The sequence below is a fragment of the Sorex araneus genome, chromosome 7 (genome assembly GCF_027595985.1).
Source record: "Sorex araneus isolate mSorAra2 chromosome 7, mSorAra2.pri, whole genome shotgun sequence".
Classification (NCBI taxonomy): domain Eukaryota; kingdom Metazoa; phylum Chordata; class Mammalia; order Eulipotyphla; family Soricidae; genus Sorex; species Sorex araneus.
Window position 1 is genome coordinate 37381378 of NC_073308.1, and position 16984 is coordinate 37398361.

Here is a 16984-nt window from a genome sequence, read left to right on the forward strand (position 1 = left end):
GGGCTGGGCCCAACACTGCCTCTCACGTCACTGAGTGGGATCACCCCGATCGCCAGCTCTGCCAGCTGTATGACCCCAGCACCTCAACGATGACACCGACAGGTATAAAGGAAGAAGGGGAAAGAAATCCAACAGCACAATCCCAAGTGCAAGCAAACTTAATTGGAACTACCCAAGCTTTGGCATCTCTGCGTTAAGACTTCCTACAGGGTTAAAAAAAAAAAAAGACAGTTGCAAGGTTTGCGGGCCAGCGGGCAAGAAGAAATGAGCAGGGAACACAGGTCATCTGGCAGCCCCAGGCCTGCAGGGGGAAGGAGAGAAGAGGGGGTCTGCAGCGGGAGGAGAGAAGAGGGGGTCTGCAGGGTGGCAGAGGGGAGAGGGGGTCTGCAGCGGGGTGGAGGCAAGAGGTGGTCTGCAGGGGGAGGAGGAAAGGGGGCCTGCAGGGGTGAGGAGGGAGGAGGGGGCTTTCGGGGCCGGGGAGGAGGGGGTCTCCAGGGGTGAGGAGGGAGAAGGGGTCTGCAGGGGTGAGGAGGGAGAAAGGGCTCTGCAGGGGTAAGGAGGGAAGAGAGGGTCTGCAGGGGGGAGGAGGGAGCCTGCAGGGGGAGAAAGGAGAAGGGGGTCTGCAGGGGTGAGGAGGGAAGAGGGGGTCTGCATGGGGAGGAAGGAGAAGGAGGTCTGTAGGGGTAAGGAGGGAAGAGGGGGTCTGCATGGGGAGGAGAGAGGAGGGGGTCTTCAGGGGGAGGAAGAAGAAGGGGGTCTGTAGGGGCGAGGAGGGAAGAGGGGGTCTGCAGGGGGAGGAAGGAGAAGGGGGCCTGCAGGGGTAAGGAGGGAAGAGGGGGTCTGCATGGGGAGGAGAGAGGAGGGGGTCTTCAGGGGGAGGAAGGAGAAGGGGGCCTGCAGGGGTGAGGAGGGAAGAGGGGGTCTGCAGGGGCGAGGAGGGAAGAGGGGGTCTGCAGGGGGAGGAAGGAGAAGGGGGCCTGCAGGGGTGAGGAGGGAAGAGGGGGTCTGCAGGGGGGAGGCGGGAGGAGGGGGTCTGCATGGTCCCTGGTGCAGAGGGACAGGGTTGCTGCCAGGACAGCAGCCTTGGGAGGGACTTCCCTGCAGCTCCCCTGTCCCCACCCTGTCCCCACCAGTCCTGGAGCCTGCCGTGGTACCAGGAAACAATCCGTCTCTGAACAAACAGCCCCTGAAGTGGGCACCAGAGCGTGTCCATTGATAACCTGACCTGGATTTGGTCGGGAGGCGGCAACGGATTGGAGGAACGGGAGGGCGGCCAGGCCTGGGGTCAGGGGTGGAGAGGGAAGGAAGCAGAGAGGGGGCCCGCCCCCACCCCCACCCCACAGGACTGAAGGAAGTGGCATGCAGGCGGGCAGGCGGGGAGCAAACAGACTGGAGGGGCCAAACAGACTGGAGGGGCGAGGAGGCCCCTGAACACGTGCTGGGCCGGCGGGGGGCGGGGTGAGTGCTGCCTGGGAACAGGTGAATCCCTCACCTGTCGGAGCATGCTGCCGGATGTGCCTGGAAGAGCACCCCAGGCACTGCACCCCAGTCCCGGTGCGCCTGGCTCCCTCCTCTCCCGGGCCTGAGAGCCCCCCGCCCCCCCAGGCTTGTTTGCCTCCTCTCCCCAGAGTACTCTGCGCCCACCCCAGGGCCCTGGGACCACACAGCACCGCTGAGTCCTCCCACAGCTTCTCTCCTGAGAAAGGGGGTGGGGGCGCACGTGAAGGGACCCCTGGCTCGGAGCGGGGAGGGCGGCAGCTCTGCTCTGGGGACGAGCGGAGTGTCATTTCTCAGCTCCGTGCCTGCAGGACGCACCAAGACGGCCGCTACCCGCTACCCACAGAGCGCAGGCACTGGCCCCACGCGCTGTGCCCGCTGACAGGCAGAGCGGTTCAGCGCCCCCAGAAGACAAACGTCTGGGGGAGCGGCGGAGCAAGGTGCCTGCCAGGGAAGTTGAGGCTAAGGGGGCCACAGAGAGGTGAACCCGGAAGACTGGTTCTGCTTCTTCCCAAATGACATGTTTGCCAGGAGGAGTTATGAGTCTGCCCGCCCATAACTCTCTGCACCGCGGCCAGCTGGGGTCTCCGCACCTGCCCACACCTGACCCGACGCTCGGGCAGGGAAGCGCTGGCCCGGCTCCGTCTCCTCCCGGCATCGGCTCCGGCGGCTCCACCGGGCTGGGGAGCGAGCCTGGCGCCGGGAGCCCCTCTCTGGAGACAATAGCCGAGAGCAGGCAGCCGGCTCAGCCGGTGCGCAGGGTGTCCACACAACCATTGTCTCGGCCGCGGGACACACAGCGGCCCGTAGCCTGGCTTCTGTGCCCTGTCCTGCCAAGCCGCCCTCCACCTGCGCCCCAAACGCCCCCACAAGGTCTCCTTCCAATAAAGAGAAATGGTTAACAGAAATCTGGCCTCCAGCTGAGAATTTGCATTTGAGAGGAATAGGAAAAAAAAAAACCTGCTTTGCAGATGGAATGGGTCTATCTGGGTTCCCTGGCCTGTCCCCCAGACACCCAGACAGACGGTCAGACAGACAGACAGACAGACAGACAGATAACCACTCACGCACTGGCGCTCGTGTGCCGTCCTTCTGCAGGCTCCGACCCTGACTCTTTGCACTCAGAGCCGGGCCAGGGTTTCCTTTAATACTCACCAGTCCCTGGTGGGTAGCAATCATTAACAGCCACACACACATGCCGGCCGGCCTTAACCCTGTCCGCGCTGGACAGCCGCTGCCGCTGGCCCTTGAAACCGCCCACCTGAGCACTGCCGCCGCCTCCCATGTGCAGCCCCAAGTCCCACCCCGGCCGGCCGCCCCGCCTGATTGGAGCTCACACACAACCAGAGGGCACTGGGCCCTGGCACGGCGCCCAATTGGATGAGCCCACATTATGAAATATTTGCCCGCGGGCCAATGGAGGAGCTGGGATCTGGGGGAGGGGAGGTTTTCATTTAGTCCTGGAGGAGGGAGAGCAGACAAAGGTAGTGGCTAGGAGCAGCATCCCTGGGATCCAGGACGGGCACAGAGGGAAGGGGCTCGCCGGCACCTCTGAGGGTTCCCAAGGGCGGGCTCAGGAGCCATGGGGGCTCCAGGGTTTCTGGGCCTCCGGGACTCCCTGCCTCACTCGGGAGTTAGGAGAGAGAAGGGAGGCACTGCCAGAGGCGAAGCCGGGAAACGGGGCTGCTTGGATCTGCGCACACTGTGTCCACAGGTGGGACATTTTTTTTTTTTTCGGTATTTCTAAGTTACAGAAATAACGGCTGGAGCAATAGTTCAGCGGGGAGGAACTTGCCTTGCATCTGCTGACGACCTGGGGGGTTCAATCCCCGGCACCCCCTACGGTCCCCGGAGCACCACCCAGAGTGATTCCTGAGCGCAGAGCCAGGAGAGACCCTGGGACATCGCAGGGTGTACGCCCCCAAACAAAACAAACAGACACAGTTACAGAAGTAATCTGTGCCTATTTAAGGACGCAGATGAAAGGTAGGCAGGAAGGAGTACAGAGTCTTTATCCGTTTAAAAATAGACAACTGAGTGTGGGGGGAGAGGAGACTCTAAATCCAGAAGGAAAATAGCCTGTGGAGGGTGCATGCAAATTTATGCAGATATATGCAAATGAGAAGGCCCCTGCTTTTCAGGATAAGTCTCCCCAGTTTTCTAGTTTGAGGGAGAAAGCAGGTAGTGTGCACACTCTGTACGTCACAGCATCTCGCTGGAGCATAATAGTTATAGAACACAGGGGCCTGAGCATTAGAGCTGTGGAGAGGGCGTCTGCCTTGCACGCATCCAACCTGGTTTCTATCCCCCCTGGGCTCCAAATGGTCCCCTGTGCACTGCTAGGAGGGACCCACGAGAGCAGAGTGGGTCCCTCCTAGCAGTGCACGGGGCTAGAATGAGCCCTGAGCACAGCTGGGTATGATCAGAAAGTACATTTTTTTAAAATTCGCAGGACATGAAGAGCTCAGGAAACATACTCACTGACCGTGTCCGATACATAAGACTTTCAGTATGGTCCAGGAGGGCTTCAAACCCGATTCATAAATGCACCAGGACATACAGAATAAACGCGCCCTCTCTCTGCTACCCACTCAGTTCTCCCTTCTTCTTCAGGGTGATCTGACTGTCCCACCTCTTGCCAGCCTGGGTCTAGTAGCTGGCACCTCCGCTTATCGCTCTGGTTCCTGTTTGTCTATCAGGCTTTCAGCCACTGTGGCTCAAGACCCTACTAAAACCAGCCAGGGGGCCTTATCTTATCTCCCCCACAGCCTTCCAGTGGCCTGAAGGCTGGCAGGCCTGGGCTCTTAAAGGGGCCACGCTGCATTCCCACCTGCTCCCAGCACCCTCAAGAAATCCAGACTCACTTCGAGGGCTACCTTTGGGGCTTCCTAGAACCCCTCCTCCCACATCTTTTCAGGTGGTTAAAGAAATCATATACCCTGATCTGGGACGTGGATAATACCAGAACGATGTGTGCCTCAAATTGAGTTTTTAAAAGAGAGGAGAGGGACTGTGCCTGGCAATCTAGAAAAAGGAGCGTAGGTCTCTCTCCGCTACTAACAAATACACACTTTAAAGTTTCAGAGCTTCATACAGAGTAGGAGACTAATACCCGACTAACGTCCAAGCACAGTAGAAACGAGGACCAGGAGGACTGGTCCAAGGTTGGCAGTCTGCCTCAGGGGCTGGGGGAGAGGGAGTCGGGATAGAGAAGGGAGCAGTAGGACGATGATGGTTGGAATCTGGATAGAAGATGAGTGCTGAAAGTGGGAAAAGGACCAAACATGATGGCCTCTCAGTATCTGTATTGAAAAACATAAAGAGAGGGGAGGGGGAGAAGGGGGAAAGGGAGAGAGGGAGAGAGAGGGAAAGAGAGAGGAAAAGTGCCTGCCACAGAGGCAGCCTGGGGGATGGGGAGTGGTGTAAGGATACGGAGGGTATTGGTGGTGGGAAATGTACACTGGTGGAGGGATGGGTGTTGGAACATTATATGACTGAAACATGATCACGAAAGCTTTGTAACTTATGTCACAGTGATTTAATATAAATAAATAAATAAATAAACAAACATAAATCAAGTTCCTGTGAGTGGTGACTCACAGGCTGTGGCTGCAGCTCTGGGGCAGAGCACATGCTTCACATGTGGGAAGCCCTGGGTTTGAGCCTTGACACCAAAAATAAAAAACAAAATAAATTTAAAACTAAAAAGACATTTTGAGACAAAAATATATATTTATATATAAAAATATATAAAAATTTATATATGTATTACAAGGCCCCTCTCCACACTTTCGGACGAGCCTCACGCATGAGGGTACCGGCAGAGGAACCCAGGTGCATGGGACCCAGGGCTGAGACCTCCAAGCCTGCTCGGATCGGGACTAGGCCTCTTCCGACCAGATTTCCCATTTTCCAGTAACTAGGCGGTCACACTCAGGGACTGCCTCCAGCACCGTATAATCCCACCAATGGCCAACATCCAGAGACTTAAAATCATGCTCCCAGAAGCAACATCTTATAGCCTAGTTCTCCCTCTGGGAGAGCCTAGCAAGCTACCTAGAGTTTCCTGCCCACATGGGAGAGCCTAGCAAACTCCCCTGGTGTATTCATATGCCAAAACCAGTAACAATGATGGGTCTCATTCCCCTGACCCTGAAAGAGCCTCCAATGCAGCACCATTGGGAAGGACGAGTAGAGAGAGGCTTCTAAAATCTCAGGGCTATGACGAATGGAGACATTACTGAGACCACTCGAGAAATTTGACGATCAACAGGATGATGATGATGATGATAATGATAGATAGATAGATAGATAGATAGATAGATAGATAGATAGATAGATAGATAGATACTGGAGAGATAGTACGGCAGGTAGCACATGCACACCATGCATTCCTTCTCACCTCCCAAGCCCTGCCAGGATCCCTGTGCAGAGAAAGGGATGGCCCCCCAAACAAAACAAACAAAATCAAGTGTAAATTAAAATACCACTAGTGACTAGGGAGATGAACTCAAATGTCTGGAACACATGCCTTGTATGGTAGGAGCCCTAGATTCAATTCCCCACACCACATGGAAGGGATCGTCCCAGAGCACTGCCAGGTGTGGGCCCCTCAAAAAAACAAAAAATACCACTTAAATAACATTAAACATATGAACTTCTTAGAGACAAATTTAGCAACAGCAATTTGCCAAATAAGACCTATTGACTAAATGCTATGAAACACTGCTGAAAGGAATCAAATAAAACAGAAACAGAAAAGGAGATATCTTATTTTCACAGACCAGAAGACTCAATATTGTTAAGAAAATGATTCTACACAATTTTTTCCAACACAGTCCTAATAGACTCTTTGTGAAAACAGAGAATCTCATCATGGAATTCATATGAAAACACAAAGGACCTAGAATAACCAAAACACTTAGGAAAAAGAATAAAATTGGGGCTGGAGAGATAATACATGATTAAGGTTCTTGCGAGGTGGATCCCACAGCCCAGTATAGACCCCTGAGTACCACCAGGAGTGATCCCAGAGTACAGAGCCAGGAGTAAGCCCTGAGAACAGGGAAAAAAAGGAAGGAAGGAAGGAAGGAAGGAAGGAAGGAAGGAAGGAAGGAAGGAAGGAAGGAAGGAAGGAAGGAAGGAAGGAAGGAAGGAAGGAAGGAAGGAAGGAAGGGAAGGAGGGAGGGAGGGAGGAAGGGAGGGAGGAAGGAAGGGAGGGAGAGAGGGAAGGAGAGAAGGAGGGAGGGAAGGAGAGAGAGAATAGAAGAGAAGAGAAGAGAAGAGAAGAGAAGAGAAGAGAAGAGAAGAGAAGAGAAGAGAAGAGAAGAGAAGAGAAGAGAAGAGAAGAGAAGAGAAGAGAAGAGAAGAGAAGAGAAGAGAAGAGAAGAGAGAAAAAATAAAGTTGGAAGTCTTAGATACCTAATGTCAAAACTTTTTATAAAGCTACAGTCTTCCAGACAATGTGGTATCAACATAATGAGACAAGGAGAGATAAATGGATTAGACAGCATCACTCATGAGACCCTGTAGCAAGTGATCAACAACTTGTTTATTTATTTATTTGGCTGGGGTCACAGCTGCAGTGCTGGGGGTGGGGGCTATATTCCTGGTTCTGTGCTCAGGAGTCACCTCTGGCAGTGCTCAGGAAACCATAAGTGGTGGGATTCGAACCGGGGTTGAGGCCAGCACAGCTATATGTGAGATAAGTGTTTTGCCTCCCCAACACAATTTAGAACATCACTTAGAGGGTTAGAATTGTAAGTCTGTGGTAGAGCTACAGTGTCTAGCAGGTCAGCCGGCTTTTCATGAAGACATAAAGGGAGGAAACAGCTTTTCAGCAAACAGTACTTGGAAAAAAGCAGAGCTCCATATATCCAAAACAAACAAAACCAGAATAAAAATCAGGCAACCATAATTTAAAAAAAAAAATAAACTCCAGATGAACAAAGACCTAAATTTAGGAGCTAAGACGGCAAGATTTCTAGAAGATAACACAGGAAAAATCTTAGTGACTTTGGGTTTGGCAAAGATTTCTGAAATATAACACAAAATATGCAAACGATAAAGAAAATATCAGGATACTGAACTTCATTAAAATAAACACTTTGCCTCTCAAAAAGATGCTGTTGGGGGCTGGAGTGATGATAACACAGCGGGTAGGGCGTTTGCCTTGCACACGCCGACCTGGGTTCGATCCCACATCCCATATGGTCCCCCGAGCACCGCCAGGAGTAATTCCTGAGTGCAGAGCCAGGAGTAACCCCTGAGCATCGCTGGGTGTGACCCAAAAAGCAAAAAAACAAATAAAACAAAGGACTTTTACATTGAATACATAAATATTTTTATATATACAGGGCTGGAGCAGTAGCACAGTGGGTAGGGCGTTTGACCTGCATGTGGCTGACCTGGGTTCAATTCCTCCATCCCTCTCAGAGAGCCCGACAAGCTACCAAGAGTATCCCACCCGCATGGCAAAGCCTGGCAAGCTCCCCGTGGCATATTCAATATGCCAAAAACAGTAACAACAAGTCTCACAATGGAGATGTTACTGGTGCCCGCTCGAGCAAATCAATGAGCAACGGGATGACAGTGACAGTGAATATTAAATGAAATGTTCTTGTTTATATTAAAAATGGAAAGCAACACAGCTTTATTAAAAGGGCAGGGGCCAGAGGTAGTAGAGGGTAAAGCACTTGCCCTGCATGCACATAGTCAACCTGGGTTTGATCCGAGGCACCACATACGGTCCCCTCAGCCTTTCCAGAACCCTGAGTACAGAGCCAGGAGTATGCGCTGAGTGCCCATAAGCCAGAGGAAGAGAAAGGGGGGACGCCTCTAATTTATTTTTTCAGGGGCTAGGCGGGCATGTCCTGTGATGTTCAGGTGTCATGTGTGGTGGTGCTGAGATGCGAACCAAGGTTAAGGCTATAGTCATAGGCCAGCACCCAAACCTTCGTACTATCTCTCTGGCCCAGGGCACTGTAGCACTGTCTTCATGTTGTTCATCGATTTGCTCGAGTGGGCACCAGTAATGTCTCCATTGTGAGACTTGTTGTTACTGTTTTTGGCATATCGAATACGCCACAGGTAGCTTGCCAGGCTCTGCCGTGAGGGTGGGATACTCTCGGTAGCTTGCCGAACTCTCTGGGAGGGGCGGAGGAATCGAACCTGGGTGGCCCGCATGCAAGGCAAACGCCCTACCCGCTGTGCTATCGCTCCAGCAAAAGATTTAAATAGTACTTCACCAAAGACAATATGCCACGACAAATAAAGCACATGAAAAGATGCTGAAATGCAAGCTAACTCCACAACACACACCCACTGAAATCTCTAAACTGAAACTAAACTCAGCCAGTGACCAAAAATGTAAAATAGCCGGAAGTCACACTCTGTTGGTGAAAATGTAAATGGTACATGCTGTGTGGAGAAGTTTGGCGGGTTCTTAAAAATGTCCATATCTCATTACCATACGACCCGGTGATGCCTAGGGATTTACCCACCTACTTCCCCCAGTGAAAGCGGGTGCCCCCACCAAGACTTGTACAGTGTCCCCAGGAGCGCATTGCCCTTGCTCATAACTGCCAGCAGCCACATCAGTACAAAACTGCCTCCGTGCAACGAAATACAACGTCGCCATAAAAAGAGATGGATTACTGCTATACAAAACCACATGGATGAATCTCACAACCATCGCACTGTGTGTCAGACCTGCGGCCAAATACAAATGTATACCATATCCTCCCCTTAGATAAAATTCTGAAAAATGCAAACTGATTTATCTCAGACCAGAGGTCACGTGGGGGTGGGATGGATGGAGGGATTTCAAAGTGGCAGGAAAAAAAAATTGGGGGTGATGGATATACTGTGGTGTCTTTTAATTACGATTCCCGTATCATAAAATACACGAAAATGCACTTCAAATACATGCTGTGTGTTGTAAATCAATTACACCCCCAAAAGCTGTGCAAGAGCAAAGCATTCCACTGAGACATTAAAAAACCTACTCCGCGGCCCCTCCCCGCATGCTTTTCTCGGGAATGCAGGATTGCAGGGCTGGGGAGGGAGGAGAGGCATCAATTCTAAATTCTCCCTGGTTAGAAGCAGGGATGGGTGGGCAGAGCGGTTGTACAGTGGGTAGGGCGTTTGCCTCGCGTGAAGCTGACCCAGGTTCAATCCCCGGCATCCCAGATAGTGTCACTGCTGGGAGCAATTCCTGAGTGCAGAGCCAGGAGCAATCCCTGAGCATCACCGGGTGTGATCCAAAACGCAAAAAAAAAAAAAAAAAAAAAAGTAGGGATGGAGGGCCAAGCGTTTGAGTGAGCACCTTGTAGTCATGAGGCCTTGAGTTTGACACCCAGCACTCGCCTCATACAACCTGGAGCACCTACCGGGGCCGGCACTGTGAGCCACAGGGAGCCAGTGTGCGTGATAGTGCAGCCTCCTGAGCACTGTTCTGAGTCAACCACTGCACGACAGAAAGGGTGAGGAGGGGCAAATCCAGGGATGGGCACTGGCCACATCCAGCGTGGCCACGGGTTTAAATGGGGCTAGAGGGGTGGTACAGGGGGTAAGGCACTTGCCTTGCACACGGCAACCCTGATGCAATCCGATGGTCCTCCCAAGCCCAACAGGAGTGATCCCTGAGCACAGATCTGGGATTCAACCCTAGGCACTGCTGGATGTGACCCCAAAACCAATAAAATAAAATAATGAGAGTGACATCGATAGACTTGAACCTGGGATCTCGAAAAAGAAAGGGTTGTTCGGGGCTGGAGCAATAGCACAGTGGGTAGAGTGTTTGCCTTGCACGCAGCCAACCTGGGTTTGAATCCAGCATTCCATATGGTCCCTCGAGCACCGCCAGGAGTAATTCCTGAATGCACGAGTCAGGAGTAACCCCTGTGCATCGCTGGGTGTGACCCAAAAAGAAAAAAAAAAAAGAAAAAAAAGGGTTGTTTGCTTCGTGACAAGAAGGGACATGTCAGACAGCACTTCCTGTCTCACACAGCGCTCACCCGTGATCTCAACTGATTCTTCCCAGGTCCAGCCTAGGTGCCGGAAGGGACTCTACCCTCATTTCACCTGGGCTATGGGTCACAGCCGGGAAGGTGAGGACCACAGTTCCCCTGGACAGCGGGGCCTGGATGACGCCCCACCCAAGTCCAGCATTGCAGGGCTCACCCAGCTCAGGATGATGCTCTCCAGGTAGTGGCCAGCAGCCAGCGAGAGAACCGGAAGAGCTTTCCAGGATGAGTTGAAACAGGCTCAGCGGCTCCACTAAGGACCGAAGCACGGGAAGACAGGAAACGGGGAGTGATGACGGGCCCCAAGGATCCAATTAATGCCACATTTAATGAGAAAAGAGGAGAAAACTGGGTTCGCAGGGCAGGAAGTGGGATGGGCGTGGAGGCAGCTGGGAGCTGGGGGGAGTCCAGGCCTTATTCCCCTCCCTCCTTCCTCCTCCTCCACTCTGGCTAGGTGCCCACCTCTTCCCTCGCTCTAGGACAGGATGGTGGGAGGAAGAGGCCCCACTCAGAGGACACGGGGCACCAAGTGCAAGGGGGAGCCGAAGTATTTTACTGCAACATCTATTTGAGTAAAACTCAAAGCCCCAAACCCATAAAGACCAGGGCCAGAAGGTACAGAAGGAAAGGCACCTGCCTGGCGTGTGGCATCAAACAGGGTCACCCAAACATTGCCAGGATGACCCCCGAGCACAGAGAAAGTAGCAGCCCCTGGGCACCACCAGGTATGGCCACCCCCACCCCCACCCCCAAAAAATCCACGAAGAAAGAAACGTCCTTTACAGTCACTGAGGCTGACCATTTCTGAGGAGCCAACCTTGCTTGGAGCAACACAGTCCCTTCCAAATGCTGACACCTTGTCCCACATGAAATCTCTGGCCTGATACTTTTATATAGCACTATAGCACTGTCGTCCCACTGTTCATCGATTTGCTCGAGTGGGCACCAGTAACATCTCCATGGCGAGACTTGTTGTTACTGCTTTTGGCATATCAAATACGCCACAGGTAGCTTGCCAGGCTCTGCCGTGCGGGCTAGATAGATACTCTCGGTAGCTTGCTGAGCTCTCCGAGAGCGACAGAGGAATCGATCCTGGGTCGGCTGCGTGCAAGGCAAACGCCCTTACTCACTTATGGCTCCAGTCCATATTTTACATAGTAAATGTAAAATTTTGCACCTACCAGTGAGTAGGTCAATCACCTCCCTCTAGTCAGCCCTGCAGAGGAGCGAGGGGAATGGGGGGCCCAGGCCCCCCAAGGGCCAAGAGAAGAGGCACTTTCAGCATCCTCAGTGCAGGGACCACAGCGAGCTGGGACCAGCTTCCAGCCTGGTTCCAGGCTGAGCACCCTCGCCACTATTAACACACCAGTGCCACGGACGTGGGTGCTGTGTGGTAGGTGGTACCTCGGGACAACACTTTTCTGGAGCCGTTCGTTGGACTGGGGTTGTGCAAGACAATATTCTTGTTTTGAAAAGGAAAGTGGAGGGGGGTGGGGAAGATGAAGAAATGGGAGGGGAAGGTGACAGATGCCTGAACAAAGCCCCTTCCTGGTGGCCCACCCGGCCTTCAACTCCAGGCAGTCCCGAGAGGTCACGGGAAGACACAGGGCTGCCGGAAGTCGGGCCCTTAGAAGACCAGGAAATTGGAGGACTTGTTGAGACATTTTCCTCCTGAAACAAGAACTCATGTTAAACTCCCAAATCACACCTCCCTCTCCTGCGGCAAGCGTGCCAATTGGCACAGCGAAGCGAAGGCATGATCCCCCGGCCAGAGCACGCCCCAATATTCCTCACCCCGCCCCCCAGGCCTTGCTGCAGAGCACCCGGCTCTAAGGGCAGAGGAACCTGGGGTCAGGTAAGTAGCCCGGGGCGATGCCCTTCAGGAGCACAGAGCTGGGCGCGGGGCCGGGGGCCCAGCCCCAGGCCTCTCTTCCCACTGCGCGTTCATTGTGCAACTTGGAATTCTCTTGCCGTGCCTCACCCCACACGCTAATCCTCTGGTTTATTTTTACGGCGCTGAATCCGCACTGGCCTGCGGATTGCTGGCTGGGAGTCAGACTCCCCAGCTCCCTCTGAGCTCCACGGCCCACCCTGGGGGGCTCGGGGGAGTGATTTCACCTTCCTGTGCTCCCTCTCTCCCTGGGGGAGGAAAGGGGAGCCCCAGGGTTAAGGGGATTCTAAGGCCAGAGGAGGATGGGAGAGGGTCCTGGCCGCTGGCACACGTTCAGTCCGTGCCACGAGCCCCGTGTCCGTCTGTGCCGCTACCCTGGGCCCGTCGTCGCGCAGACAAACCACAGCTTGATTTTGAGGCGGAAACCCTCAGCACTTGGACACATAAGACAGATGCTTAGTAAACGCATCCTGAAGGAGTGGTCCATCAAGAGGGCACCCGGACTTCCCAAGAGCCGCTTGCCAAGCTGGTAAGTCCTTCTCCTCCTCCTTAGACCCATGACCCTCTCCCGGGGGTGGGGGGGGGGTGCCCCATGTCTTAGCAGCACGGAGGCTGCTAAGATCCCTCTGATGGGCGGGATGGATCTTTCTAGCATCTCTGTTGGTTTTTTTTTTTTTTTTGCTTTTTGGGTCACACCCAGCAATGCTCAGGGGTCACTCCTGGCTCTGCACTCAGGAATTACCCCTGGTGGTGCTCAGGGGACCATATGGGATGTTGGGAATCGAACTTGGGTCGGCCACGTGCAAGGCAAACACCCTACCCGCTGTGCTATCGCTCCTTTCTAGCACCTCTGAACAGACTGGGAAGCAGAGTTCTTGGGTCCAAGGGAAGGTGGTTCTGGGGGCTGCATCAAGGGCTGAGGAGGCTGGAGGGGGAGACCCAAGTAGTAGCTGTGGGGGGGAGAGGGCACAGCAGGAGAAGGACACAAGCCCTCAGGGGCAACGTCAAGCAGCGTGAGACTGAGTGAGAGGGCCCCTCAGTGAGCAAGACAGCTGCAGAACTGTTCAGTCAGCCCCATCCATAACTGTAGTTGGGCCCCCAGCCCAGGTCTCCCGAACCCCGCCAGGAGCCGTCTCTGAATGCAGAGTCAGGAGTCAGCCCTGAACTTGGTGCTCTCAGGGCAAGCCCTGAGTTTGGTGTGGCCCCCAGGCTAAACAAATACCCAAATACCAGCCTGTGTGAGGATGAGGGGGTCAGAGGCAGTCAGCAGGGACAAGGGTGTATCAAGAGGACATCTGAACGGTGGGAACGGGACATCCACAGAGGTACAGGGACAGATCCAGATATATCAGGGCCTAGCGCTCATATAATTGGGGGGGAGGCTCATTATGAAAAGGAGTCGGGTAGCCTTGCCTGTAGCAAACCTGGGTTCGATCCCTGGCACCCCAAATGGTTCCCATGCCCACCAGGAGTCATCCCCGAGCACAGAGCCAGAAGTAAGCCCCGAGTATCACCGGGTGGGGCCCAGAAGCCAAAAAATGCAAGACGCCTTCCAGGACCAGAAGAGCCTGAAAGGGGCAGGGGTGAGTCAGGGACCCTCGGCTAAGTCACGTAGCTCAGGGTTGTGTCCCCCCAAACCCAGCTCCCTCCTGACACTGCTGCATGCACCACTGACCCCGGGCCTGGGTCCAAGCGCCCGGTACTGCCCATCACTGTTCTCTCCCCACGGGGCCTCGCCTGACCTGGTTCCTTTTTTTGGGGGGGGGTGCTCTGAAGCCTGGGGGCCGTCTCCAGCAACACTTTGTCCGAGAGAGCTGGGGAGCGACCCAGGCTGCCCTGGCAGTGCTCAGCAGGGGGACCTTGAGGTGCAGGGGCTCAAACTCAGGGTCTCAGGCCTCCGAGACCCGTACTGCGACCCTCCGAGCCATCTCGCCAACTCTCCCCAAGAGCAGGGAGCCCCGAAGGCTTGGCAGGAAATTCCTCTCAGACTGGCACACACCCGGAGCACGGGAGCTGCAGAGGGCAGCGGCCCCGGCCTCCGGCAGGACCAGGGCCCCCCACCACACACAAACCCTGCTGCAGGGAGCCCCCCTTCCCCACAGGCGAGGACCCTCAAAGCTGCCAGAAAGGGCCAAACCACAGCCCCCCCCACCCTCACCCCAGCCCGGCCCCTTGCATTCCAGCCCCGCGCCCAGAATTTGACCTTCTCTGCGGCTGGCTGCAGATGTGCTCTGTGTTACAGAAATAGCCTGGCTCCCGGGCTGGGAGGGCCGCCTTCCCGCAGACACCCCCACCCTGCAGGCTCCCAGGGAGCGAGACAAGGGCAGACCCCCGTTCCCTTCCACCCAGCCCTCAGAGCACGGCCAAGAGGGCAGGTCGGCTGTTCCCACCTCCTGGGCCTCTCTCCCGCCCCCTCTCCCCGCCTGTGGAGGTGGGGGTGGAGCAGCCTTCGGGGAGAAAGCCGCCCCGGAAGTGCTCTCGGCCCTGGGGTTCCATCAAATGAAGGGCGGCAGCTGGCCAGAGTTCCAAATCCCGTATGCCCAGGCCGAGACGCCGGGCCAGAGGTGGGCGGCCTCCCTCGGGTCTGATCCCTAGTCAGTCTGTACCGGGCTTTCACCCGGAGCCAGAGGAGAGGCCGGCCAGAGCAGCTTTGGGCCCAGGCCTTGCCACCAAGGGGAAAGGCAATGACACCCCCATGACGCCCAGGGCTCAAGCTCACTCACGGCCACTGAGCTTGCCCGACCCCTGGCACTGGCTCAGGCAGGAGAACTGACCCGGAGAAGTCAGGAGCACAGGAACACCCCCAGCCGGACGCCTCCGGTCTTGGAGGTCTGAGAGGGGGCTGTGATGGCAAACACTGGCCATTTCTAGAAACTGCCCACCAGCACCCCAAACCCACAGTCACTCACCAACCCGCAGCCCCTAAGACCTAATGGCACTCTTGACCCCATCTCAGCTCAAAGCCTCCCCCAGGACGGGAACTGGACGGAGAGAAAAGATACCGGAGTTTCTCCTTTGGCTTCCAGAGGGTCAGGGGGAGGCCAGTGCCCCCCACCCTGCAGCCCAGCCCGCAGGCGCGGAGGGAGGTGCCCCAGCAGGGGGAGAAGGCGGCAGCCAGAGGGCAGACGGGAGCAGACCGCAGCGGGAACTCTGGCCATACTTGTGGCCTTGATTTCCGGTCCTCGCGTGCTCCTGCGGCCCAGCCATTCCTCTGACCCTGCTAATAACCCCCCCTCCAGGGTCTAAGCGGATTTGAATTCCTGCACTGACGTGGCCCCATGAATGCCGAGAGGTGGGGGCAGGCGCCCTGGCAGGACCCAGCACCTGATCCGGACCCTGCAGGGAAGGTCGGGAAGAGGAAGAGCAGGCAGAGGACAGGGGGAGGAAGGAGGGAGAGGACAGAGGGAGGGGTGAGTGATGAGAGCTGGCTGGCCCAGGAGGCAGACCGGTCAGCAGGACAAGGATGACAGCAAGGGTCAGAAATGAGCACCTCAGGGCTGGAGCCATAGGACACTGGGTACGGCATTTGCTTTGCACACCAGCCAACCCGGGTTTGATTCCTGGCACCCCACATGGTCCCCTGAGCCCCTCCAGGAGTGACCCCCGAGCACAGAGCCAGGGGTAAGCCCTGAGCACCACTGGGTGTGGGCCAACGGGGAAAAAAGAAGCAATGAGCACTCCCCTGTGGAGAAAATCTCCTCAGCCACTTAGGAGGAGCCGTGCAGGAGCAGGGGACTGCCCAGGTGACCCCAGTTCCCCAGGCAAGGCAGGAGGGGAGCAGCGGAGATGCCGGGCTTGGAGGATCGGAGCTGGCACTTGGCCCCCACAGGCTGACAGCTTCGAGACGTGCCCAAGAGGACAGGCAGGAAGCATTGTTTGGGGGAGAGGAAAATGCCCGTGTTCTTCCTCCTGCACTTTGCAAAACGAATACGAGTTCTTTGCTTGAGACGGCTAGATCTCTCAGGCCAGGGACTCTGAGCTGAGCCGAAAACGGCCTCCCTGTCACCACTCCCAGGAGCTAATGGCCCCTTTAAGAGTCGTCTCTCCCCATCTGTTCGCTAGCTGGCTGCAGCAGATGTTCCTGGTTCCTATGGCAACTCACTGGCCACCCTTCCCAATGGGTGGCAGGACCTAGCCCAGGCCACTGGCTCTGGCACTGCGCGGAAACCACGTGTGTCTGGAGAGGATGTCAACGCTCGCCCGACCTAGAGAAGACCCAGAAATGGCAGCTGACAGCACTTCAGGAAGGGCCGGGGAGGTGACAGATGTCCAGGCAGCAGACCCGTCGTCGCCCTTGGTCTTCCCAGCCAAGTGATAACAGCCCCCGGGGCATCCCGCAGATTGGATTAGCACGTCCTCCGACCTTCTCTCCATCGCTGATGGAGGCCAGCGAGACTCCCAGCTGGATGCTCCCCCTCTCGAGCGGCCCGTCACCATCCCTGGGGGGCCCCTGAGCCTCCCAGGCCCTCCTTCACCCACGACCGGCCTCACCCAAGGCCGGCCCCGCTGGGTGGGGCAAGAAGTGGGTCCCCTGCAGAAGACGCTGCTCTCAGTAAACCCAGCATGACCC

General features: G+C 55.5%; 1 protein-coding gene across 14 annotated transcripts in view; it reads right to left on the bottom strand.

The window, feature by feature from the left end:
• The window catches only part of PLEKHA6 (pleckstrin homology domain containing A6), a 146575-nt gene that overhangs the window by 52945 nt on the left and 76646 nt on the right, over positions 1 to 16984 (bottom strand). Inside the window, exon 1 of one of the 14 annotated variants that reach the window (XM_055144286.1) lies at positions 2156 to 2162. The exons of the other annotated variants lie outside the window; for them this stretch is intronic. The gene's annotated coding sequence lies outside the window, so the exon portion shown is untranslated. Of the gene's footprint in view, positions 1 to 2155; positions 2163 to 16984 lie in introns of those variants that run through there. 14 annotated transcript variants of the gene reach the window in all.